The sequence below is a fragment of the Rhinoderma darwinii genome, unplaced genomic scaffold (genome assembly GCF_050947455.1).
Source record: "Rhinoderma darwinii isolate aRhiDar2 unplaced genomic scaffold, aRhiDar2.hap1 Scaffold_1619, whole genome shotgun sequence".
In the NCBI taxonomy this organism is placed as follows: domain Eukaryota; kingdom Metazoa; phylum Chordata; class Amphibia; order Anura; family Rhinodermatidae; genus Rhinoderma; species Rhinoderma darwinii.
The window spans coordinates 21,711-45,579 of NW_027462019.1; the positions used below are offsets into that span (position 1 = coordinate 21,711).

At 47.0% G+C, this 23,869-nt stretch overlaps 12 non-coding genes across 12 annotated transcripts; all 12 read left to right on the forward strand.

Moving 5' to 3' along the window:
- The first annotated feature begins 339 nt into the window (after positions 1 to 339).
- LOC142699741 (U2 spliceosomal RNA) lies at positions 340 to 530 on the forward strand. The gene has a single exon (XR_012866338.1). It is a non-coding gene; the product is annotated as a U2 spliceosomal RNA (small nuclear RNA).
- A 1,338-nt stretch (positions 531 to 1,868) lies between these two features.
- On the forward strand, positions 1,869 to 2,059 carry LOC142699743 (U2 spliceosomal RNA). The gene has a single exon (XR_012866340.1). It is a non-coding gene; the product is annotated as a U2 spliceosomal RNA (small nuclear RNA).
- A 1,336-nt stretch (positions 2,060 to 3,395) lies between these two features.
- LOC142699744 (U2 spliceosomal RNA) lies at positions 3,396 to 3,586 on the forward strand. The gene has a single exon (XR_012866341.1). It is a non-coding gene; the product is annotated as a U2 spliceosomal RNA (small nuclear RNA).
- Positions 3,587 to 10,267: 6,681 nt separating this feature from the next.
- On the forward strand, positions 10,268 to 10,465 carry LOC142699755 (U2 spliceosomal RNA). Its single transcript, XR_012866351.1, has one exon. It is a non-coding gene; the product is annotated as a U2 spliceosomal RNA (small nuclear RNA).
- A 1,334-nt stretch (positions 10,466 to 11,799) lies between these two features.
- LOC142699745 (U2 spliceosomal RNA) lies at positions 11,800 to 11,990 on the forward strand. Its single transcript, XR_012866342.1, has one exon. It is a non-coding gene; the product is annotated as a U2 spliceosomal RNA (small nuclear RNA).
- Positions 11,991 to 13,334: 1,344 nt separating this feature from the next.
- LOC142699746 (U2 spliceosomal RNA) lies at positions 13,335 to 13,525 on the forward strand. The gene has a single exon (XR_012866343.1). It is a non-coding gene; the product is annotated as a U2 spliceosomal RNA (small nuclear RNA).
- Positions 13,526 to 14,861: 1,336 nt separating this feature from the next.
- On the forward strand, positions 14,862 to 15,052 carry LOC142699747 (U2 spliceosomal RNA). The gene has a single exon (XR_012866344.1). It is a non-coding gene; the product is annotated as a U2 spliceosomal RNA (small nuclear RNA).
- A 1,338-nt stretch (positions 15,053 to 16,390) lies between these two features.
- Positions 16,391 to 16,581, forward strand: LOC142699748 (U2 spliceosomal RNA). The gene has a single exon (XR_012866345.1). It is a non-coding gene; the product is annotated as a U2 spliceosomal RNA (small nuclear RNA).
- A 1,332-nt stretch (positions 16,582 to 17,913) lies between these two features.
- LOC142699749 (U2 spliceosomal RNA) lies at positions 17,914 to 18,104 on the forward strand. The gene has a single exon (XR_012866346.1). It is a non-coding gene; the product is annotated as a U2 spliceosomal RNA (small nuclear RNA).
- Positions 18,105 to 19,448: 1,344 nt separating this feature from the next.
- LOC142699750 (U2 spliceosomal RNA) lies at positions 19,449 to 19,639 on the forward strand. The gene has a single exon (XR_012866347.1). It is a non-coding gene; the product is annotated as a U2 spliceosomal RNA (small nuclear RNA).
- Positions 19,640 to 20,969: 1,330 nt separating this feature from the next.
- LOC142699752 (U2 spliceosomal RNA) lies at positions 20,970 to 21,160 on the forward strand. Its single transcript, XR_012866348.1, has one exon. It is a non-coding gene; the product is annotated as a U2 spliceosomal RNA (small nuclear RNA).
- Positions 21,161 to 22,484: 1,324 nt separating this feature from the next.
- LOC142699753 (U2 spliceosomal RNA) lies at positions 22,485 to 22,675 on the forward strand. Its single transcript, XR_012866349.1, has one exon. It is a non-coding gene; the product is annotated as a U2 spliceosomal RNA (small nuclear RNA).
- Positions 22,676 to 23,869: the final 1,194 nt, after the last annotated feature.

Genomic DNA, 23,869 nt, shown 5'->3' on the forward strand with positions numbered 1-23,869 from the left:
TACAAGGTGTGAAGGAACAAGGGGTGGCTGTGGGCATGCACTTGCTGCCGCTGCCAGTGTTTATCTGCATGGCAGGAGGGCATTTGGGCGTTGCCAGGAAGGCGTTTTTATGTAGATTCCTCCTCCTCTTTCAGCACTGCATTGTGGTGCAAGCAAAAGAAGCAAATCCTGTCTGGCTTCCTCTCCGGCCTTTATTCACCTCCCTCCCGCTTAGTAGCTGTAAATGTGTGTGAGCCTGCAGGGCCCCATGGAATTGCCTAGGAGTAGGCTGAATCAATCGCTGCAAGGGGTGAACAGCAGTATTAGGCAGGCTCGGTCAACGGCCGGCCCATTCGGGTTATCGCTTCTCGGCCTTTTGGCTAAGATCAAGTGTAGTATCTGTTCTTATCAGTTTAATATCTGATACGTCCCCTATCTGGGGACCATATATTAAATGGATTTTTCGAACAGGGAGATGGAAATAGAGCTTGCTCTGTCCACTCCACGCATTGACCTGGTATTGCAGTATTTCCAGGACCGGTGCACCCTTCCCTTATGTGTTGACTAAAATCAGATTCCAAAAGTGCTATTTGTGTTTGCTATTGTTTTTGTCTTTCTGATGGGATCTCCCCTTTTAATCCCATTATTTCAACACCTGTTGGACAATGCATTTGTACAGTCATGTGTGATAATGAGCTCATTTATTAAATGCAATTAATTAATACATTGCCACCTCTTGTTGTGTGTGTGTGTGTGTGTGTGTGTGTGTGTGTGTGTGTGTGTGTGTGTGTGTGTGTGTGTGTGTGTGTCTTCTGTGTTTCTGTGTTTCCGGCATTTCACATTGGAACAGCTCATTCACCTTCCTTGTCTTCTCTCCGCCCTCCCTTTTAGGTAAGTTAAAGAGCTGCACCTGAGCCAGCCACTGATTGATGCAGCACCACAGTCAAATAGTGGAGTGGAGTGGAGTAGGGGAACAGCAAACAGCCATTAAAGCAGCCAGCCGCCTACCCGCCACAATGGACCTACCTGTGTACACTAGATGGATGTGATGGAATGTACTGTCGTCCCTACATTTCAAGAAGAAGTAAGAATTGCAGTTGCAACAAACCCTTGCTTGCCTACAAAGAGAGCAGCAATTTGGATTTGTTACTATGTTACCTGGAAGAATAACAAACTGTGCAAGGATGGAGGTTGTAGGAGCAAAGAGAAGTTGTCTGTAAAGTTGGTGGATGCCTATTTTCCATTTTGCAGTCCCTTGTCTCCCTCTTGTGGCCTCCTGGAGGCAAGTAGCTGTGCAAAAAAAAGACAGCCTGGCGGCCGGCTGTTGCAGTGTTGCCCTCTCAGGCAACACTGAGTGACTGACTGAGCCGCACCGTCTTATATAAAGTTCAGACGGAACTTTGCACGTGTCATAGTGGAGCCCTCAGGATTCCAGAGCCAGCTTTCTGACATCATAATGGGGCCTGCCTCAGAGATAAAAGCCTGGGCCCAGGCAGTGTTGGTCAGTGCTGCTCAGCAGGCAGCACCGGACTGGATTGGATTAAAGCTGATACAAGGTGTGAAGGAACAAGGGGTGGCTGTGGGCATGCACTTGCTGCCGCTGCCAGTGTTTATCTGCATGGCAGGAGGGCATTTGGGCGTTGCCAGGAAGGCGTTTTTATGTAGATTCCTCCTCCTCTTTCAGCACTGCATTGTGGTGCAAGCAAAAGAAGCAAATCCTGTCTGGCTTCCTCTCCGGCCTTTATTCACCTCCCTCCCGCTTAGTAGCTGTAAATGTGTGTGAGCCTGCAGGGCCCCATGGAATTGCCTAGGAGTAGGCTGAATCAATCGCTGCAAGGGGTGAACAGCAGTATTAGGCAGGCTCGGTCAACGGCCGGCCCATTCGGGTTATCGCTTCTCGGCCTTTTGGCTAAGATCAAGTGTAGTATCTGTTCTTATCAGTTTAATATCTGATACGTCCCCTATCTGGGGACCATATATTAAATGGATTTTTCGAACAGGGAGATGGAAATAGAGCTTGCTCTGTCCACTCCACGCATTGACCTGGTATTGCAGTATTTCCAGGACCGGTGCACCCTTCCCTTATGTGTTGACTAAAATCAGATTCCAAAAGTGCTATTTGTGTTTGCTATTGTTTTTGTCTTTCTGATGGGATCTCCCCTTTTAATCCCATTATTTCAACACCTGTTGGACAATGCATTTGTACAGTCATGTGTGATAATGAGCTCATTTATTAAATGCAATTAATTAATACATTGCCACCTCTTGTTGTGTGTGTGTGTGTGTGTGTGTGTGTGTGTGTGTGTGTGTGTGTGTGTGTGTGTGTGTGTGTGTGTCTTCTGTGTTTCTGTGTTTCCGGCATTTCACATTGGAACAGCTCATTCACCTTCCTTGTCTTCTCTCCGCCCTCCCTTTTAGGTAAGTTAAAGAGCTGCACCTGAGCCAGCCACTGATTGATGCAGCACCACAGTCAAATAGTGGAGTGGAGTGGAGTAGGGGAACAGCAAACAGCCATTAAAGCAGCCAGCCGCCTACCCGCCACAATGGACCTACCTGTGTACACTAGATGGATGTGATGGAATGTACTGTCGTCCCTACATTTCAAGAAGAAGTAAGAATTGCAGTTGCAACAAACCCTTGCTTGCCTACAAAGAGAGCAGCAATTTGGATTTGTTACTATGTTACCTGGAAGAATAACAAACTGTGCAAGGATGGAGGTTGTAGGAGCAAAGAGAAGTTGTCTGTAAAGTTGGTGGATGCCTATTTTCCATTTTGCAGTCCCTTGTCTCCCTCTTGTGGCCTCCTGGAGGCAAGTAGCTGTGCAAAAAAAAGACAGCCTGGCGGCCGGCTGTTGCAGTGTTGCCCTCTCAGGCAACACTGAGTGACTGACTGAGCCGCACCGTCTTATATAAAGTTCAGACGGAACTTTGCACGTGTCATAGTGGAGCCCTCAGGATTCCAGAGCCAGCTTTCTGACATCATAATGGGGCCTGCCTCAGAGATAAAAGCCTGGGCCCAGGCAGTGTTGGTCAGTGCTGCTCAGCAGGCAGCACCGGACTGGATTGGATTAAAGCTGATACAAGGTGTGAAGGAACAAGGGGTGGCTGTGGGCATGCACTTGCTGCCGCTGCCAGTGTTTATCTGCATGGCAGGAGGGCATTTGGGCGTTGCCAGGAAGGCGTTTTTATGTAGATTCCTCCTCCTCTTTCAGCACTGCATTGTGGTGCAAGCAAAAGAAGCAAATCCTGTCTGGCTTCCTCTCCGGCCTTTATTCACCTCCCTCCCGCTTAGTAGCTGTAAATGTGTGTGAGCCTGCAGGGCCCCATGGAATTGCCTAGGAGTAGGCTGAATCAATCGCTGCAAGGGGTGAACAGCAGTATTAGGCAGGCTCGGTCAACGGCCGGCCCATTCGGGTTATCGCTTCTCGGCCTTTTGGCTAAGATCAAGTGTAGTATCTGTTCTTATCAGTTTAATATCTGATACGTCCCCTATCTGGGGACCATATATTAAATGGATTTTTCGAACAGGGAGATGGAAATAGAGCTTGCTCTGTCCACTCCACGCATTGACCTGGTATTGCAGTATTTCCAGGACCGGTGCACCCTTCCCTTATGTGTTGACTAAAATCAGATTCCAAAAGTGCTATTTGTGTTTGCTATTGTTTTTGTCTTTCTGATGGGATCTCCCCTTTTAATCCCATTATTTCAACACCTGTTGGACAATGCATTTGTACAGTCATGTGTGATAATGAGCTCATTTATTAAATGCAATTAATTAATACATTGCCACCTCTTGTTGTGTGTGTGTGTGTGTGTGTGTGTGTGTGTGTGTGTGTGTGTGTGTGTGTGTGTGTGTGTGTGTCTTCTGTGTTTCTGTGTTTCCGGCATTTCACATTGGAACAGCTCATTCACCTTCCTTGTCTTCTCTCCGCCCTCCCTTTTAGGTAAGTTAAAGAGCTGCACCTGAGCCAGCCACTGATTGATGCAGCACCACAGTCAAATAGTGGAGTGGAGTGGAGTAGGGGAACAGCAAACAGCCATTAAAGCAGCCAGCCGCCTACCCGCCACAATGGACCTACCTGTGTACACTAGATGGATGTGATGGAATGTACTGTCGTCCCTACATTTCAAGAAGAAGTAAGAATTGCAGTTGCAACAAACCCTTGCTTGCCTACAAAGAGAGCAGCAATTTGGATTTGTTACTATGTTACCTGGAAGAATAACAAACTGTGCAAGGATGGAGGTTGTAGGAGCAAAGAGAAGTTGTCTGTAAAGTTGGTGGATGCCTATTTTCCATTTTGCAGTCCCTTGTCTCCCTCTTGTGGCCTCCTGGAGGCAAGTAGCTGTGCAAAAAAAAGACAGCCTGGCGGCCGGCTGTTGCAGTGTTGCCCTCTCAGGCAACACTGAGTGACTGACTGAGCCGCACCGTCTTATATAAAGTTCAGACGGAACTTTGCACGTGTCATAGTGGAGCCCTCAGGATTCCAGAGCCAGCTTTCTGACATCATAATGGGGCCTGCCTCAGAGATAAAAGCCTGGGCCCAGGCAGTGTTGGTCAGTGCTGCTCAGCAGGCAGCACCGGACTGGATTGGATTAAAGCTGATACAAGGTGTGAAGGAACAAGGGGTGGCTGTGGGCATGCACTTGCTGCCGCTGCCAGTGTTTATCTGCATGGCAGGAGGGCATTTGGGCGTTGCCAGGAAGGCGTTTTTATGTAGATTCCTCCTCCTCTTTCAGCACTGCATTGTGGTGCAAGCAAAAGAAGCAAATCCTGTCTGGCTTCCTCTCCGGCCTTTATTCACCTCCCTCCCGCTTAGTAGCTGTAAATGTGTGTGAGCCTGCAGGGCCCCATGGAATTGCCTAGGAGTAGGCTGAATCAATCGCTGCAAGGGGTGAACAGCAGTATTAGGCAGGCTCGGTCAACGGCCGGCCCATTCGGGTTATCGCTTCTCGGCCTTTTGGCTAAGACCAAGTGTATTTATACAGGAGGTTTTTAGTCAGAAGGTGCTCAGGTACCCTCTCTCTCGGCCTCGGGGGATCGTCCAGGTTCGCCTGGACTTCACCCCCGTGCTGCTATTTGGGAGAGAGGCTTAGTCCTGAGCAACGAGTTGCGATCCCCCCCCCAGCCCTTTGGTACGTCTCAGGACCCCATAGGGCGCAGCATTTTGCTGTGCGGTTCGGCCTGGCCACGGAAATGGCAGGCGAGCCAGATGCGGTGCCGGTGTATGCCCGGCTAAAGAACTCTGCCCGATTTATCGTGGCAGAGGGTGGAGGCGGTCCACGTGGCGTGAAATTTTTGGTCAACACGATCTTGGAAGAACTACTGGCGGTCCACAAAAACGAGATTTTGGCTATCCAGGACTACCCGAAACGAGGAATATTTGATGTAACCTTTATGGGAGAAGGAATCCTCCGTGATGCCATGGACCGAGCTGAGAGGAGAAAAGGTGAACTCGTGGTAGCGGGAGTCCAGGTAATAGAACATGCCTTTGAAATTACCAAACTCGTTGTGATTAAAATGTACTCCCCATATGTGAAGGATATGGAAGTGGCAGCATTTCTAGCTGCCTACTTCAAGAACGTCAAACTATTGGGGAGAGTTATGAACGAGTGTGGAGTGTGGACCGTCAAGTGGAAGTTTTTAGTGACTTTGATAAAGGACCCCTCCACCCAAGAAACGAGATTACCACCGGCTCGTTTTAAAATTGGAAATGTGAATGGCGACCTCTATTTTTCAGGGATGCCAAACTTCTGCAGGGCCTGCGGTACCTATGGACATACCAGTTTTAACTGCGATGTCACCTGTAGAAACTGTGGAAGCAAAGAGCACAATATAAGAGAATGCTCACAAGAGAAAAAATGTAATTTTTGCCAAAAAACTGGTCATCTGTACTATTCTTGTCCCCATAGGTACCGAGGCGAAGAATATGAGCAACCCGAGGCGCCCCCACGTGCTCCACCAGCGGACCAGTCCCACCCCCGGGGAGAGGAGCATGCCGGGGCCGCGAAGGAGCAGCGAGGCACCTGGGCTTCAGTGGTGCGGAATAATGGAGCCAAAGCGGGTGCCTCGCAGCCAGCAACCTCTGAGGAAAGGATGGAGCCCAGCGCCAAAGATAAAAGGCAAGCTAAGAGGAAGGCGGAAAAGGAGCAGGCCACCAATGATACTGTGGCATCCCAGAGGGCTGGTTGTCCAGTGGGTGCCGGGCCTGCTCCTGTACCTGGGTCTCAGGAGTCTGACTCCGAGCAGGAGAACTGGGTAGCGGTGGGTCCCCGAAAAAAGGGAAAACAGGAGCGTGCTGGTAGGAGGGAATCAGGGGAGGAGCAGATGGACACATATGTGAAGAAAAGTGAGGCTCCTCCTAGGACCACCTCCTCGCCTGACCTGGTGAGGAGGGTGGGCACTGTTCCCTCCCAGATACCGGACACCCCGCCGTGTGCGCAACCTCCCCCTCTAAGACGGCGTCAACAGAGCCTGGGGGGAGAGGCGGGGCCCTTGGGGGACCCACCCGAAATGGACCTACGTGGTCACCCAGTGGAGACCCAGGTGACGCTAAGCGAGAGTGGGCTCCCCTTGTACGAGATAAGAGTTGCTGGCACGGCTCTCAGTGAAGGTAGTTCCTCTCCCTTTTCGTCCCTCTTTGCAGGCGATTCGGACGAGGGTGGGGATATGAGCGCAAACGAGAATTCTGGTAATGCTGGTGGAGGAAATGTCTGATTTTAAGTTCCACGAATATTTATTATTTTAAAATCAAGACGTTATTTTAATCTCCACAATGTCTGAAGTAAAGGGAATCTCCCTCAACGTGAGGGGCGCCAAGTCCAAAGTTAGAAGGGTTGCTCTCTTCAGCTTTTTAGCTGGCCTGGCAGCCTCTGTTTTTTTCCTGCAGGAGTGCGGCATTCCCCATACGATGAAGTACCATAAATACCAAGAGGATTGGAAGTATGGTCCATCAGTCTGGTCTGGATCTAACGAGTCCAGATCAGCAGGGGTCGCCATTCTTTTTAAGGGAAACGTTTTAATCGATTTTATCCAAGAGATTCTTCCAGGACGTATTTTATTGGTTAAGGCTTTTATTGACGGTGTGAAATGGCAGTTTTTAAATTTTTACGGCTCACCAGACAAAAATGAAAGAGCAGAAATGTTAGCGATTTTACCTCTTTTTATTAACACGACTGAGCCTTTTATCCTCGCAGGTGATTTTAATTGTATCCTGAGAGGGGAACGCCGGCTTACCAGCGCTACAAGCAGAAACTATGACAAGACCTCTGGACTGCTCAAAGATATGGTGGGTGATTTTAAGTTAAAAGACGTTTATAAAGAATGTAACAGGAGCAGTCCAGAGGAAGCCGGCGTTACCTGGAGCAACGCCACCTGTAGCTCCAGGATAGATTTTATATTTTGTAATGAGAATCTACTGCCTTTTAAATGTGAAGTTTTAACCAATGTGTTTTCTGATCACAAGCTTTTATCATTTTATGTAAAGCGTGATTTTAATAACGTTATTAGTAAAAAGTCCTGGAAGTTAAATGTTTCCCTTTTAGATGATCCACAGGTTTTTACAGATTTTATTGAATTTTACAAAGAGAGTAGGCGGGTGAGAGACACACGGGCTCCCATCACTGAATGGTGGGAGAAAATGAAAAGAAAAATAAAAGAATTTTTTATTAAAAAAAGTGTGGCAAAAGCCAGAGAGAAGCAAGCTTTTTTTAAAATCCTCAACACCCGCCTACAGACCCTGTACAAGATGAGAGAGCATGAGATAGATGTAAAAGACGACATCACCAACTTAAAAAAAGAGATAGCTCAGTGCCTGGAGCAGAAAGGCAAAGAAATTATTTTTCGTTCTAGGATACAACACGTGGAAGAGAACGAGACCTGCTCCAGGTACTTTTTTAAGAAAATGAACAATAAAAAAGCTATTCTTAAAAATATTGATGGGGTGTCGGATGTACAGGGTCTTTTAAGTAAAGTTCATGAGTTTTATACTGACCTTTTTAATGTGAAAACTGTGGATCGTGATTTTATGCGTGACTCGCTGAAGGAGATTACCACTGTTTTAGACCCTGTCTCCCAGAATTTTTTATTGCAGGAACTGTCGGAGCAGGAGATTTTAGAGACAGTGAAGAGTTTTAAAGCAGGTAAAGTTCCTGGCCCGGACGGTATACCCAGCGAGTTTTATGTCAAATTTTATGATATTTTAAAAGATGATCTCTTAAACCTTTTTACCGAAGTCTTTCATTCCAAGATGCTGCCTAAGTCCTGGCGGAAGGGTGAGGTCTCCTTGCTATACAAAAAAGGTGACATCGCAGTTTTAGAGAATTGGAGACCAATAACCCTTCTGAATAGTGACTACAAAATAATGGCAAAACTATGTGCAAACCGTTTAAAAGCCATAGTACCCCACATCATACACTCTAACCAGGTGTGTGGGGTGCCAGGCCGCAGCATCTGGGATAATATTAATTTAATAAAAGATGCGATTGAAGACACAAAATCTAGAAACGGAAAATTAGCCATTTTATCCATAGATTTTCAAAAAGCTTTCGACCGAGTATCGCACTTTTATCTTTTTAAGGTTTTAGAGCGGATGGGTATACCTGAAGGTTTTTTACTATCTATTAAAGCCTTTTATAAAGATTGCACAAGCAAAATTTTAGTAAATGGTTTTAAGACACAGGACGTTCTTTTAAACTCTGGGGTGAAGCAGGGGTGTCCCTTGTCCCCACTGCTTTTCATATGTGCACTAGAGCCTCTGCTATGCGCAATACGCCGTGATAAACAAATACGTGGAGTCCCCCTGCCAGGGGGAGGCGGCATAGAGGCTAAAGCAGTGGGGTACATGGATGATGTGGCGATACTTTGTAGGGACACCCTCTCGCTTCAGAAAGCCCTAAAACAAATTGAGTTTTATTGCTGTGCTTCCGGTTTTAGAATAAATTTCAGCAAAAGTAATATTTTAAGAATAGGAAGCATGGTTTTTAGAGACGTACCCGTTCCTGTGTCAGATACTATTAAAGTTTTAGGTATCTCCTTCAGTGAGCACGACAATGGTTTTATAAGTTGGGACATGGTGGCGCAGAAGGTAAACAATAAAATTTGTATGTGGAATATGAGGAAACTCACCATGGAGGGAAAAATTTTAATCATAAAAATGGTCATTTTACCCCTTCTTTTATATACAAGCATGGTGTTCCCTCCCCCAACAGTTTTATTACGAAAAATAACAAAAGCATGTTTTACCTTCTTTTGGAGTTCCAGGATGGAGAAATTGAAACGAGAAACGGTAATAAAGTCCAAACCAAAGGGTGGCAAAGATTTTCCTGATTTTAATAGGTTTCTTTTAATTAAGTTCTTTAGTTTCTGTTTTAATTCCCTTTTTAAAGAGCACTATTGGTCTTACTTTTTACGTTTTAATACTGGGTTTTTTATGCGGAGGTTTGGTTGGTTTAACATAATTTTATCCTCACCATACGCTTTTAAATTACCAGCAAACTACGTAATTTTAGAAAAAATAGTGGCTCTCTTCAATTTAAAAGGGAAGACCGTGAATGAACTTAAGAATAGCAAAAAACTAATAAAAGACCTGAGAGAGAGCGAGACGGTCAGCAATGTAGAGAATTTTAATACGCAACGATGTGCTTTTATTTTCAAAATGATTAATGTGTTTTATCTTTTTAATGCACAGATGGACCTGGCCTGGAGCTGCGTTCATCAATGTCTTCCATGCCGGGCATTCCAGTACAGAAGAGGATTCGCGAGGTCTGCCGTCTGCCCGAGGGAAGGCTGCCAGGCCGAGGAAACTATAAGACATATTTTTTGGACATGTGACTTTGCAAAACAATTTTGGAAAAAAATATTCCCTCTTTTGGTGAAGATGGCAGACCTAAAGGACTTAAACTATGAAGATATTTTATATGGACTTTTTGGATGCCCAACCGCGAGTCAGAAGATAATTGCATGGAAGACGATGAACTGCGCCAAAGAAGCTCTATGGAAGGCCAGGAACATCCTCCTTTTTAAGCACGACGTTTTATCGGTTGATGATGTTTTAGGTCTTTGTTTTAGTGAGATGTATATTTATTTTTTATTAGACAAAAAAAGGAATGCCACCCTTCTAAATAAATGGTTTGTGACTGACTGGAACTCCAAATAAATAAAGATTTGCCCCATGTCCCTCTACATAAGTTTTATGAAAATTTGATTTTACTATTGTTACAATGTAAAAATTATTTGTATGTATCTGTGTAACTAAAATGTGTTTTATTGTAAAATTGAAATTTTTATAAATAAATCATTGACACCCCCGCGAGGGGGTAGCCAACTGAAAAAAAAATCTGTTCTTATCAGTTTAATATCTGATACGTCCCCTATCTGGGGACCATATATTAAATGGATTTTTCGAACAGGGAGATGGAAATAGAGCTTGCTCTGTCCACTCCACGCATTGACCTGGTATTGCAGTATTTCCAGGACCGGTGCACCCTTCCCTTATGTGTTGACTAAAATCAGATTCCAAAAGTGCTATTTGTGTTTGCTATTGTTTTTGTCTTTCTGATGGGATCTCCCCTTTTAATCCCATTATTTCAACACCTGTTGGACAATGCATTTGTACAGTCATGTGTGATAATGAGCTCATTTATTAAATGCAATTAATTAATACATTGCCACCTCTTGTTGTGTGTGTGTGTGCGTGTGTGTGTGTGTGTGTGTGTGTGTGTGTGTGTGTGTGTGTGTGTGTGTCTTCTGTGTTTCTGTGTTTCCGGCATTTCACATTGGAACAGCTCATTCACCTTCCTTGTCTTCTCTCCGCCCTCCCTTTTAGGTAAGTTAAAGAGCTGCACCTGAGCCAGCCACTGATTGATGCAGCACCACAGTCAAATAGTGGAGTGGAGTGGAGTAGGGGAACAGCAAACAGCCATTAAAGCAGCCAGCCGCCTACCCGCCACAATGGACCTACCTGTGTACACTAGATGGATGTGATGGAATGTACTGTCGTCCCTACATTTCAAGAAGAAGTAAGAATTGCAGTTGCAACAAACCCTTGCTTGCCTACAAAGAGAGCAGCAATTTGGATTTGTTACTATGTTACCTGGAAGAATAACAAACTGTGCAAGGATGGAGGTTGTAGGAGCAAAGAGAAGTTGTCTGTAAAGTTGGTGGATGCCTATTTTCCATTTTGCAGTCCCTTGTCTCCCTCTTGTGGCCTCCTGGAGGCAAGTAGCTGTGCAAAAAAAAGACAGCCTGGCGGCCGGCTGTTGCAGTGTTGCCCTCTCAGGCAACACTGAGTGACTGACTGAGCCGCACCGTCTTATATAAAGTTCAGACGGAACTTTGCACGTGTCATAGTGGAGCCCTCAGGATTCCAGAGCCAGCTTTCTGACATCATAATGGGGCCTGCCTCAGAGATAAAAGCCTGGGCCCAGGCAGTGTTGGTCAGTGCTGCTCAGCAGGCAGCACCGGACTGGATTGGATTAAAGCTGATACAAGGTGTGAAGGAACAAGGGGTGGCTGTGGGCATGCACTTGCTGCCGCTGCCAGTGTTTATCTGCATGGCAGGAGGGCATTTGGGCGTTGCCAGGAAGGCGTTTTTATGTAGATTCCTCCTCCTCTTTCAGCACTGCATTGTGGTGCAAGCAAAAGAAGCAAATCCTGTCTGGCTTCCTCTCCGGCCTTTATTCACCTCCCTCCCGCTTAGTAGCTGTAAATGTGTGTGAGCCTGCAGGGCCCCATGGAATTGCCTAGGAGTAGGCTGAATCAATCGCTGCAAGGGGTGAACAGCAGTATTAGGCAGGCTCGGTCAACGGCCGGCCCATTCGGGTTATCGCTTCTCGGCCTTTTGGCTAAGATCAAGTGTAGTATCTGTTCTTATCAGTTTAATATCTGATACGTCCCCTATCTGGGGACCATATATTAAATGGATTTTTCGAACAGGGAGATGGAAATAGAGCTTGCTCTGTCCACTCCACGCATTGACCTGGTATTGCAGTATTTCCAGGACCGGTGCACCCTTCCCTTATGTGTTGACTAAAATCAGATTCCAAAAGTGCTATTTGTGTTTGCTATTGTTTTTGTCTTTCTGATGGGATCTCCCCTTTTAATCCCATTATTTCAACACCTGTTGGACAATGCATTTGTACAGTCATGTGTGATAATGAGCTCATTTATTAAATGCAATTAATTAATACATTGCCACCTCTTGTTGTGTGTGTGTGTGTGTGTGTGTGTGTGTGTGTGTGTGTGTGTGTGTGTGTGTGTGTGTGTGTGTGTGTGTGTGTCTTCTGTGTTTCTGTGTTTCCGGCATTTCACATTGGAACAGCTCATTCACCTTCCTTGTCTTCTCTCCGCCCTCCCTTTTAGGTAAGTTAAAGAGCTGCACCTGAGCCAGCCACTGATTGATGCAGCACCACAGTCAAATAGTGGAGTGGAGTGGAGTAGGGGAACAGCAAACAGCCATTAAAGCAGCCAGCCGCCTACCCGCCACAATGGACCTACCTGTGTACACTAGATGGATGTGATGGAATGTACTGTCGTCCCTACATTTCAAGAAGAAGTAAGAATTGCAGTTGCAACAAACCCTTGCTTGCCTACAAAGAGAGCAGCAATTTGGATTTGTTACTATGTTACCTGGAAGAATAACAAACTGTGCAAGGATGGAGGTTGTAGGAGCAAAGAGAAGTTGTCTGTAAAGTTGGTGGATGCCTATTTTCCATTTTGCAGTCCCTTGTCTCCCTCTTGTGGCCTCCTGGAGGCAAGTAGCTGTGCAAAAAAAAGACAGCCTGGCGGCCGGCTGTTGCAGTGTTGCCCTCTCAGGCAACACTGAGTGACTGACTGAGCCGCACCGTCTTATATAAAGTTCAGACGGAACTTTGCACGTGTCATAGTGGAGCCCTCAGGATTCCAGAGCCAGCTTTCTGACATCATAATGGGGCCTGCCTCAGAGATAAAAGCCTGGGCCCAGGCAGTGTTGGTCAGTGCTGCTCAGCAGGCAGCACCGGACTGGATTGGATTAAAGCTGATACAAGGTGTGAAGGAACAAGGGGTGGCTGTGGGCATGCACTTGCTGCCGCTGCCAGTGTTTATCTGCATGGCAGGAGGGCATTTGGGCGTTGCCAGGAAGGCGTTTTTATGTAGATTCCTCCTCCTCTTTCAGCACTGCATTGTGGTGCAAGCAAAAGAAGCAAATCCTGTCTGGCTTCCTCTCCGGCCTTTATTCACCTCCCTCCCGCTTAGTAGCTGTAAATGTGTGTGAGCCTGCAGGGCCCCATGGAATTGCCTAGGAGTAGGCTGAATCAATCGCTGCAAGGGGTGAACAGCAGTATTAGGCAGGCTCGGTCAACGGCCGGCCCATTCGGGTTATCGCTTCTCGGCCTTTTGGCTAAGATCAAGTGTAGTATCTGTTCTTATCAGTTTAATATCTGATACGTCCCCTATCTGGGGACCATATATTAAATGGATTTTTCGAACAGGGAGATGGAAATAGAGCTTGCTCTGTCCACTCCACGCATTGACCTGGTATTGCAGTATTTCCAGGACCGGTGCACCCTTCCCTTATGTGTTGACTAAAATCAGATTCCAAAAGTGCTATTTGTGTTTGCTATTGTTTTTGTCTTTCTGATGGGATCTCCCCTTTTAATCCCATTATTTCAACACCTGTTGGACAATGCATTTGTACAGTCATGTGTGATAATGAGCTCATTTATTAAATGCAATTAATTAATACATTGCCACCTCTTGTTGTGTGTGTGTGTGTGTGTGTGTGTGTGTGTGTGTGTGTGTGTGTGTGTGTGTGTGTGTGTGTGTGTCTTCTGTGTTTCTGTGTTTCCGGCATTTCACATTGGAACAGCTCATTCACCTTCCTTGTCTTCTCTCCGCCCTCCCTTTTAGGTAAGTTAAAGAGCTGCACCTGAGCCAGCCACTGATTGATGCAGCACCACAGTCAAATAGTGGAGTGGAGTGGAGTAGGGGAACAGCAAACAGCCATTAAAGCAGCCAGCCGCCTACCCGCCACAATGGACCTACCTGTGTACACTAGATGGATGTGATGGAATGTACTGTCGTCCCTACATTTCAAGAAGAAGTAAGAATTGCAGTTGCAACAAACCCTTGCTTGCCTACAAAGAGAGCAGCAATTTGGATTTGTTACTATGTTACCTGGAAGAATAACAAACTGTGCAAGGATGGAGGTTGTAGGAGCAAAGAGAAGTTGTCTGTAAAGTTGGTGGATGCCTATTTTCCATTTTGCAGTCCCTTGTCTCCCTCTTGTGGCCTCCTGGAGGCAAGTAGCTGTGCAAAAAAAAGACAGCCTGGCGGCCGGCTGTTGCAGTGTTGCCCTCTCAGGCAACACTGAGTGACTGACTGAGCCGCACCGTCTTATATAAAGTTCAGACGGAACTTTGCACGTGTCATAGTGGAGCCCTCAGGATTCCAGAGCCAGCTTTCTGACATCATAATGGGGCCTGCCTCAGAGATAAAAGCCTGGGCCCAGGCAGTGTTGGTCAGTGCTGCTCAGCAGGCAGCACCGGACTGGATTGGATTAAAGCTGATACAAGGTGTGAAGGAACAAGGGGTGGCTGTGGGCATGCACTTGCTGCCGCTGCCAGTGTTTATCTGCATGGCAGGAGGGCATTTGGGCGTTGCCAGGAAGGCGTTTTTATGTAGATTCCTCCTCCTCTTTCAGCACTGCATTGTGGTGCAAGCAAAAGAAGCAAATCCTGTCTGGCTTCCTCTCCGGCCTTTATTCACCTCCCTCCCGCTTAGTAGCTGTAAATGTGTGTGAGCCTGCAGGGCCCCATGGAATTGCCTAGGAGTAGGCTGAATCAATCGCTGCAAGGGGTGAACAGCAGTATTAGGCAGGCTCGGTCAACGGCCGGCCCATTCGGGTTATCGCTTCTCGGCCTTTTGGCTAAGATCAAGTGTAGTATCTGTTCTTATCAGTTTAATATCTGATACGTCCCCTATCTGGGGACCATATATTAAATGGATTTTTCGAACAGGGAGATGGAAATAGAGCTTGCTCTGTCCACTCCACGCATTGACCTGGTATTGCAGTATTTCCAGGACCGGTGCACCCTTCCCTTATGTGTTGACTAAAATCAGATTCCAAAAGTGCTATTTGTGTTTGCTATTGTTTTTGTCTTTCTGATGGGATCTCCCCTTTTAATCCCATTATTTCAACACCTGTTGGACAATGCATTTGTACAGTCATGTGTGATAATGAGCTCATTTATTAAATGCAATTAATTAATACATTGCCACCTCTTGTTGTGTGTGTGTGTGTGTGTGTGTGTGTGTGTGTGTGTGTGTGTGTGTGTGTGTGTGTGTGTGTGTGTGTCTTCTGTGTTTCTGTGTTTCCGGCATTTCACATTGGAACAGCTCATTCACCTTCCTTGTCTTCTCTCCGCCCTCCCTTTTAGGTAAGTTAAAGAGCTGCACCTGAGCCAGCCACTGATTGATGCAGCACCACAGTCAAATAGTGGAGTGGAGTGGAGTAGGGGAACAGCAAACAGCCATTAAAGCAGCCAGCCGCCTACCCGCCACAATGGACCTACCTGTGTACACTAGATGGATGTGATGGAATGTACTGTCGTCCCTACATTTCAAGAAGAAGTAAGAATTGCAGTTGCAACAAACCCTTGCTTGCCTACAAAGAGAGCAGCAATTTGGATTTGTTACTATGTTACCTGGAAGAATAACAAACTGTGCAAGGATGGAGGTTGTAGGAGCAAAGAGAAGTTGTCTGTAAAGTTGGTGGATGCCTATTTTCCATTTTGCAGTCCCTTGTCTCCCTCTTGTGGCCTCCTGGAGGCAAGTAGCTGTGCAAAAAAAAGACAGCCTGGCGGCCGGCTGTTGCAGTGTTGCCCTCTCAGGCAACACTGAGTGACTGACTGAGCCGCACCGTCTTATATAAAGTTCAGACGGAACTTTGCACGTGTCATAGTGGAGCCCTCAGGATTCCAGAGCCAGCTTTCTGACATCATAATGGGGCCTGCCTCAGAGATAAAAGCCTGGGCCCAGGCAGTGTTGGTCAGTGCTGCTCAGCAGGCAGCACCGGACTGGATTGGATTAAAGCTGATACAAGGTGTGAAGGAACAAGGGGTGGCTGTGGGCATGCACTTGCTGCCGCTGCCAGTGTTTATCTGCATGGCAGGAGGGCATTTGGGCGTTGCCAGGAAGGCGTTTTTATGTAGATTCCTCCTCCTCTTTCAGCACTGCATTGTGGTGCAAGCAAAAGAAGCAAATCCTGTCTGGCTTCCTCTCCGGCCTTTATTCACCTCCCTCCCGCTTAGTAGCTGTAAATGTGTGTGAGCCTGCAGGGCCCCATGGAATTGCCTAGGAGTAGGCTGAATCAATCGCTGCAAGGGGTGAACAGCAGTATTAGGCAGGCTCGGTCAACGGCCGGCCCATTCGGGTTATCGCTTCTCGGCCTTTTGGCTAAGATCAAGTGTAGTATCTGTTCTTATCAGTTTAATATCTGATACGTCCCCTATCTGGGGACCATATATTAAATGGATTTTTCGAACAGGGAGATGGAAATAGAGCTTGCTCTGTCCACTCCACGCATTGACCTGGTATTGCAGTATTTCCAGGACCGGTGCACCCTTCCCTTATGTGTTGACTAAAATCAGATTCCAAAAGTGCTATTTGTGTTTGCTATTGTTTTTGTCTTTCTGATGGGATCTCCCCTTTTAATCCCATTATTTCAACACCTGTTGGACAATGCATTTGTACAGTCATGTGTGATAATGAGCTCATTTATTAAATGCAATTAATTAATACATTGCCACCTCTTGTTGTGTGTGTGTGTGTGTGTGTGTGTGTGTGTGTGTGTGTGTGTGTGTGTGTGTGTGTGTGTGTCTTCTGTGTTTCTGTGTTTCCGGCATTTCACATTGGAACAGCTCATTCACCTTCCTTGTCTTCTCTCCGCCCTCCCTTTTAGGTAAGTTAAAGAGCTGCACCTGAGCCAGCCACTGATTGATGCAGCACCACAGTCAAATAGTGGAGTGGAGTGGAGTAGGGGAACAGCAAACAGCCATTAAAGCAGCCAGCCGCCTACCCGCCACAATGGACCTACCTGTGTACACTAGATGGATGTGATGGAATGTACTGTCGTCCCTACATTTCAAGAAGAAGTAAGAATTGCAGTTGCAACAAACCCTTGCTTGCCTACAAAGAGAGCAGCAATTTGGATTTGTTACTATGTTACCTGGAAGAATAACAAACTGTGCAAGGATGGAGGTTGTAGGAGCAAAGAGAAGTTGTCTGTAAAGTTGGTGGATGCCTATTTTCCATTTTGCAGTCCCTTGTCTCCCTCTTGTGGCCTCCTGGAGGCAAGTAGCTGTGCAAAAAAAAGACAGCCTGGCGGCCGGCTGTTGCAGTGTTGCCCTCTCAGGCAACACTGAGTGACTGACTGAGCCGCACCGTCTTATATAAAGTTCAGACGGAACTTTGCACGTGTCATAGTGGAGCCCTCAGGATTCCAGAGCCAGCTTTCTGACATCATAATGGGGCCTGCCTCAGAGATAAAAGCCTGGGCCCAGGCAGTGTTGGTCAGTGCTGCTCAGCAGGCAGCACCGGACTGGATTGGATTAAAGCTGATACAAGGTGTGAAGGAACAAGGGGTGGCTGTGGGCATGCACTTGCTGCCGCTGCCAGTGTTTATCTGCATGGCAGGAGGGCATTTGGGCGTTGCCAGGAAGGCGTTTTTATGTAGATTCCTCCTCCTCTTTCAGCACTGCATTGTGGTGCAAGCAAAAGAAGCAAATCCTGTCTGGCTTCCTCTCCGGCCTTTATTCACCTCCCTCCCGCTTAGTAGCTGTAAATGTGTGTGAGCCTGCAGGGCCCCATGGAATTGCCTAGGAGTAGGCTGAATCAATCGCTGCAAGGGGTGAACAGCAGTATTAGGCAGGCTCGGTCAACGGCCGGCCCATTCGGGTTATCGCTTCTCGGCCTTTTGGCTAAGATCAAGTGTAGTATCTGTTCTTATCAGTTTAATATCTGATACGTCCCCTATCTGGGGACCATATATTAAATGGATTTTTCGAACAGGGAGATGGAAATAGAGCTTGCTCTGTCCACTCCACGCATTGACCTGGTATTGCAGTATTTCCAGGACCGGTGCACCCTTCCCTTATGTGTTGACTAAAATCAGATTCCAAAAGTGCTATTTGTGTTTGCTATTGTTTTTGTCTTTCTGATGGGATCTCCCCTTTTAATCCCATTATTTCAACACCTGTTGGACAATGCATTTGTACAGTCATGTGTGATAATGAGCTCATTTATTAAATGCAATTAATTAATACATTGCCACCTCTTGTTGTGTGTGTGTGTGTGTGTGTGTGTGTGTGTGTGTGTGTGTGTGTGTGTGTGTGTGTGTGTGTGTGTGTGTGTGTCTTCTGTGTTTCTGTGTTTCCGGCATTTCACATTGGAACAGCTCATTCACCTTCCTTGTCTTCTCTCCGCCCTCCCTTTTAGGTAAGTTAAAGAGCTGCACCTGAGCCAGCCACTGATTGATGCAGCACCACAGTCAAATAGTGGAGTGGAGTGGAGTAGGGGAACAGCAAACAGCCATTAAAGCAGCCAGCCGCCTACCCGCCACAATGGACCTACCTGTGTACACTAGATGGATGTGATGGAATGTACTGTCGTCCCTACATTTCAAGAAGAAGTAAGAATTGCAGTTGCAACAAACCCTTGCTTGCCTACAAAGAGAGCAGCAATTTGGATTTGTTACTATGTTACCTGGAAGAATAACAAACTGTGCAAGGATGGAGGTTGTAGGAGCAAAGAGAAGTTGTCTGTAAAGTTGGTGGATGCCTATTTTCCATTTTGCAGTCCCTTGTCTCCCTCTTGTGGCCTCCTGGAGGCAAGTAGCTGTGCAAAAAAAAGACAGCCTGGCGGCCGGCTGTTGCAGTGTTGCCCTCTCAGGCAACACTGAGTGACTGACTGAGCCGCACCGTCTTATATAAAGTTCAGACGGAACTTTGCACGTGTCATAGTGGAGCCCTCAGGATTCCAGAGCCAGCTTTCTGACATCATAATGGGGCCTGCCTCAGAGATAAAAGCCTGGGCCCAGGCAGTGTTGGTCAGTGCTGCTCAGCAGGCAGCACCGGACTGGATTGGATTAAAGCTGATACAAGGTGTGAAGGAACAAGGGGTGGCTGTGGGCATGCACTTGCTGCCGCTGCCAGTGTTTATCTGCATGGCAGGAGGGCATTTGGGCGTTGCCAGGAAGGCGTTTTTATGTAGATTCCTCCTCCTCTTTCAGCACTGCATTGTGGTGCAAGCAAAAGAAGCAAATCCTGTCTGGCTTCCTCTCCGGCCTTTATTCACCTCCCTCCCGCTTAGTAGCTGTAAATGTGTGTGAGCCTGCAGGGCCCCATGGAATTGCCTAGGAGTAGGCTGAATCAATCGCTGCAAGGGGTGAACAGCAGTATTAGGCAGGCTCGGTCAACGGCCGGCCCATTCGGGTTATCGCTTCTCGGCCTTTTGGCTAAGATCAAGTGTAGTATCTGTTCTTATCAGTTTAATATCTGATACGTCCCCTATCTGGGGACCATATATTAAATGGATTTTTCGAACAGGGAGATGGAAATAGAGCTTGCTCTGTCCACTCCACGCATTGACCTGGTATTGCAGTATTTCCAGGACCGGTGCACCCTTCCCTTATGTGTTGACTAAAATCAGATTCCAAAAGTGCTATTTGTGTTTGCTATTGTTTTTGTCTTTCTGATGGGATCTCCCCTTTTAATCCCATTATTTCAACACCTGTTGGACAATGCATTTGTACAGTCATGTGTGATAATGAGCTCATTTATTAAATGCAATTAATTAATACATTGCCACCTCTTGTTGTGTGTGTGTGTGTGTGTGTGTGTGTGTGTGTGTGTGTGTGTGTGTGTGTGTGTGTGTGTCTTCTGTGTTTCTGTGTTTCCGGCATTTCACATTGGAACAGCTCATTCACCTTCCTTGTCTTCTCTCCGCCCTCCCTTTTAGGTAAGTTAAAGAGCTGCACCTGAGCCAGCCACTGATTGATGCAGCACCACAGTCAAATAGTGGAGTGGAGTGGAGTAGGGGAACAGCAAACAGCCATTAAAGCAGCCAGCCGCCTACCCGCCACAATGGACCTACCTGTGTACACTAGATGGATGTGATGGAATGTACTGTCGTCCCTACATTTCAAGAAGAAGTAAGAATTGCAGTTGCAACAAACCCTTGCTTGCCTACAAAGAGAGCAGCAATTTGGATTTGTTACTATGTTACCTGGAAGAATAACAAACTGTGCAAGGATGGAGGTTGTAGGAGCAAAGAGAAGTTGTCTGTAAAGTTGGTGGATGCCTATTTTCCATTTTGCAGTCCCTTGTCTCCCTCTTGTGGCCTCCTGGAGGCAAGTAGCTGTGCAAAAAAAAGACAGCCTGGCGGCCGGCTGTTGCAGTGTTGCCCTCTCAGGCAACACTGAGTGACTGACTGAGCCGCACCGTCTTATATAAAGTTCAGACGGAACTTTGCACGTGTCATAGTGGAGCCCTCAGGATTCCAGAGCCAGCTTTCTGACATCATAATGGGGCCTGCCTCAGAGATAAAAGCCTGGGCCCAGGCAGTGTTGGTCAGTGCTGCTCAGCAGGCAGCACCGGACTGGATTGGATTAAAGCTGATACAAGGTGTGAAGGAACAAGGGGTGGCTGTGGGCATGCACTTGCTGCCGCTGCCAGTGTTTATCTGCATGGCAGGAGGGCATTTGGGCGTTGCCAGGAAGGCGTTTTTATGTAGATTCCTCCTCCTCTTTCAGCACTGCATTGTGGTGCAAGCAAAAGAAGCAAATCCTGTCTGGCTTCCTCTCCGGCCTTTATTCACCTCCCTCCCGCTTAGTAGCTGTAAATGTGTGTGAGCCTGCAGGGCCCCATGGAATTGCCTAGGAGTAGGCTGAATCAATCGCTGCAAGGGGTGAACAGCAGTATTAGGCAGGCTCGGTCAACGGCCGGCCCATTCGGGTTATCGCTTCTCGGCCTTTTGGCTAAGATCAAGTGTAGTATCTGTTCTTATCAGTTTAATATCTGATACGTCCCCTATCTGGGGACCATATATTAAATGGATTTTTCGAACAGGGAGATGGAAATAGAGCTTGCTCTGTCCACTCCACGCATTGACCTGGTATTGCAGTATTTCCAGGACCGGTGCACCCTTCCCTTATGTGTTGACTAAAATCAGATTCCAAAAGTGCTATTTGTGTTTGCTATTGTTTTTGTCTTTCTGATGGGATCTCCCCTTTTAATCCCATTATTTCAACACCTGTTGGACAATGCATTTGTACAGTCATGTGTGATAATGAGCTCATTTATTAAATGCAATTAATTAATACATTGCCACCTCTTGTTGTGTGTGTGTGTGTGTGTGTGTGTGTGTGTGTGTGTGTGTGTGTGTGTGTGTGTCTTCTGTGTTTCTGTGTTTCCGGCATTTCACATTGGAACAGCTCATTCACCTTCCTTGTCTTCTCTCCGCCCTCCCTTTTAGGTAAGTTAAAGAGCTGCACCTGAGCCAGCCACTGATTGATGCAGCACCACAGTCAAATAGTGGAGTGGAGTGGAGTAGGGGAACAGCAAACAGCCATTAAAGCAGCCAGCCGCCTACCCGCCACAATGGACCTACCTGTGTACACTAGATGGATGTGATGGAATGTACTGTCGTCCCTACATTTCAAGAAGAAGTAAGAATTGCAGTTGCAACAAACCCTTGCTTGCCTACAAAGAGAGCAGCAATTTGGATTTGTTACTATGTTACCTGGAAGAATAACAAACTGTGCAAGGATGGAGGTTGTAGGAGCAAAGAGAAGTTGTCTGTAAAGTTGGTGGATGCCTATTTTCCATTTTGCAGTCCCTTGTCTCCCTCTTGTGGCCTCCTGGAGGCAAGTAGCTGTGCAAAAAAAAGACAGCCTGGCGGCCGGCTGTTGCAGTGTTGCCCTCTCAGGCAACACTGAGTGACTGACTGAGCCGCACCGTCTTATATAAAGTTCAGACGGAACTTTGCACGTGTCATAGTGGAGCCCTCAGGATTCCAGAGCCAGCTTTCTGACATCATAATGGGGCCTGCCTCAGAGATAAAAGCCTGGGCCCAGGCAGTGTTGGTCAGTGCTGCTCAGCAGGCAGCACCGGACTGGATTGGATTAAAGCTGATACAAGGTGTGAAGGAACAAGGGGTGGCTGTGGGCATGCACTTGCTGCCGCTGCCAGTGTTTATCTGCATGGCAGGAGGGCATTTGGGCGTTGCCAGGAAGGCGTTTTTATGTAGATTCCTCCTCCTCTTTCAGCACTGCATTGTGGTGCAAGCAAAAGAAGCAAATCCTGTCTGGCTTCCTCTCCGGCCTTTATTCACCTCCCTCCCGCTTAGTAGCTGTAAATGTGTGTGAGCCTGCAGGGCCCCATGGAATTGCCTAGGAGTAGGCTGAATCAATCGCTGCAAGGGGTGAACAGCAGTATTAGGCAGGCTCGGTCAACGGCCGGCCCATTCGGGTTATCGCTTCTCGGCCTTTTGGCTAAGATCAAGTGTAGTATCTGTTCTTATCAGTTTAATATCTGATACGTCCCCTATCTGGGGACCATATATTAAATGGATTTTTCGAACAGGGAGATGGAAATAGAGCTTGCTCTGTCCACTCCACGCATTGACCTGGTATTGCAGTATTTCCAGGACCGGTGCACCCTTCCCTTATGTGTTGACTAAAATCAGATTCCAAAAGTGCTATTTGTGTTTGCTATTGTTTTTGTCTTTCTGATGGGATCTCCCCTTTTAATCCCATTATTTCAACACCTGTTGGACAATGCATTTGTACAGTCATGTGTGATAATGAGCTCATTTATTAAATGCAATTAATTAATACATTGCCACCTCTTGTTGTGTGTGTGTGTGTGTGTGTGTGTGTGTGTGTGTGTGTGTGTGTGTGTGTGTGTGTGTGTGTGTGTGTGTCTTCTGTGTTTCTGTGTTTCCGGCATTTCACATTGGAACAGCTCATTCACCTTCCTTGTCTTCTCTCCGCCCTCCCTTTTAGGTAAGTTAAAGAGCTGCACCTGAGCCAGCCACTGATTGATGCAGCACCACAGTCAAATAGTGGAGTGGAGTGGAGTAGGGGAACAGCAAACAGCCATTAAAGCAGCCAGCCGCCTACCCGCCACAATGGACCTACCTGTGTACACTAGATGGATGTGATGGAATGTACTGTCGTCCCTACATTTCAAGAAGAAGTAAGAATTGCAGTTGCAACAAACCCTTGCTTGCCTACAAAGAGAGCAGCAATTTGGATTTGTTACTATGTTACCTGGAAGAATAACAAACTGTGCAAGGATGGAGGTTGTAGGAGCAAAGAGAAGTTGTCTGTAAAGTTGGTGGATGCCTATTTTCCATTTTGCAGTCCCTTGTCTCCCTCTTGTGGCCTCCTGGAGGCAAGTAGCTGTGCAAAAAAAAGACAGCCTGGCGGCCGGCTGTTGCAGTGTTGCCCTCTCAGGCAACACTGAGTGACTGACTGAGCCGCACCGTCTTATATAAAGTTCAGACGGAACTTTGCACGTGTCATAGTGGAGCCCTCAGGATTCCAGAGCCAGCTTTCTGACATCATAATGGGGCCTGCCTCAGAGATAAAAGCCTGGGCCCAGGCAGTGTTGGTCAGTGCTGCTCAGCAGGCAGCACCGGACTGGATTGGATTAAAGCTGATACAAGGTGTGAAGGAACAAGGGGTGGCTGTGGGCATGCACTTGCTGCCGCTGCCAGTGTTTATCTGCATGGCAGGAGGGCATTTGGGCGTTGCCAGGAAGGCGTTTTTATGTAGATTCCTCCTCCTCTTTCAGCACTGCATTGTGGTGCAAGCAAAAGAAGCAAATCCTGTCTGGCTTCCTCTCCGGCCTTT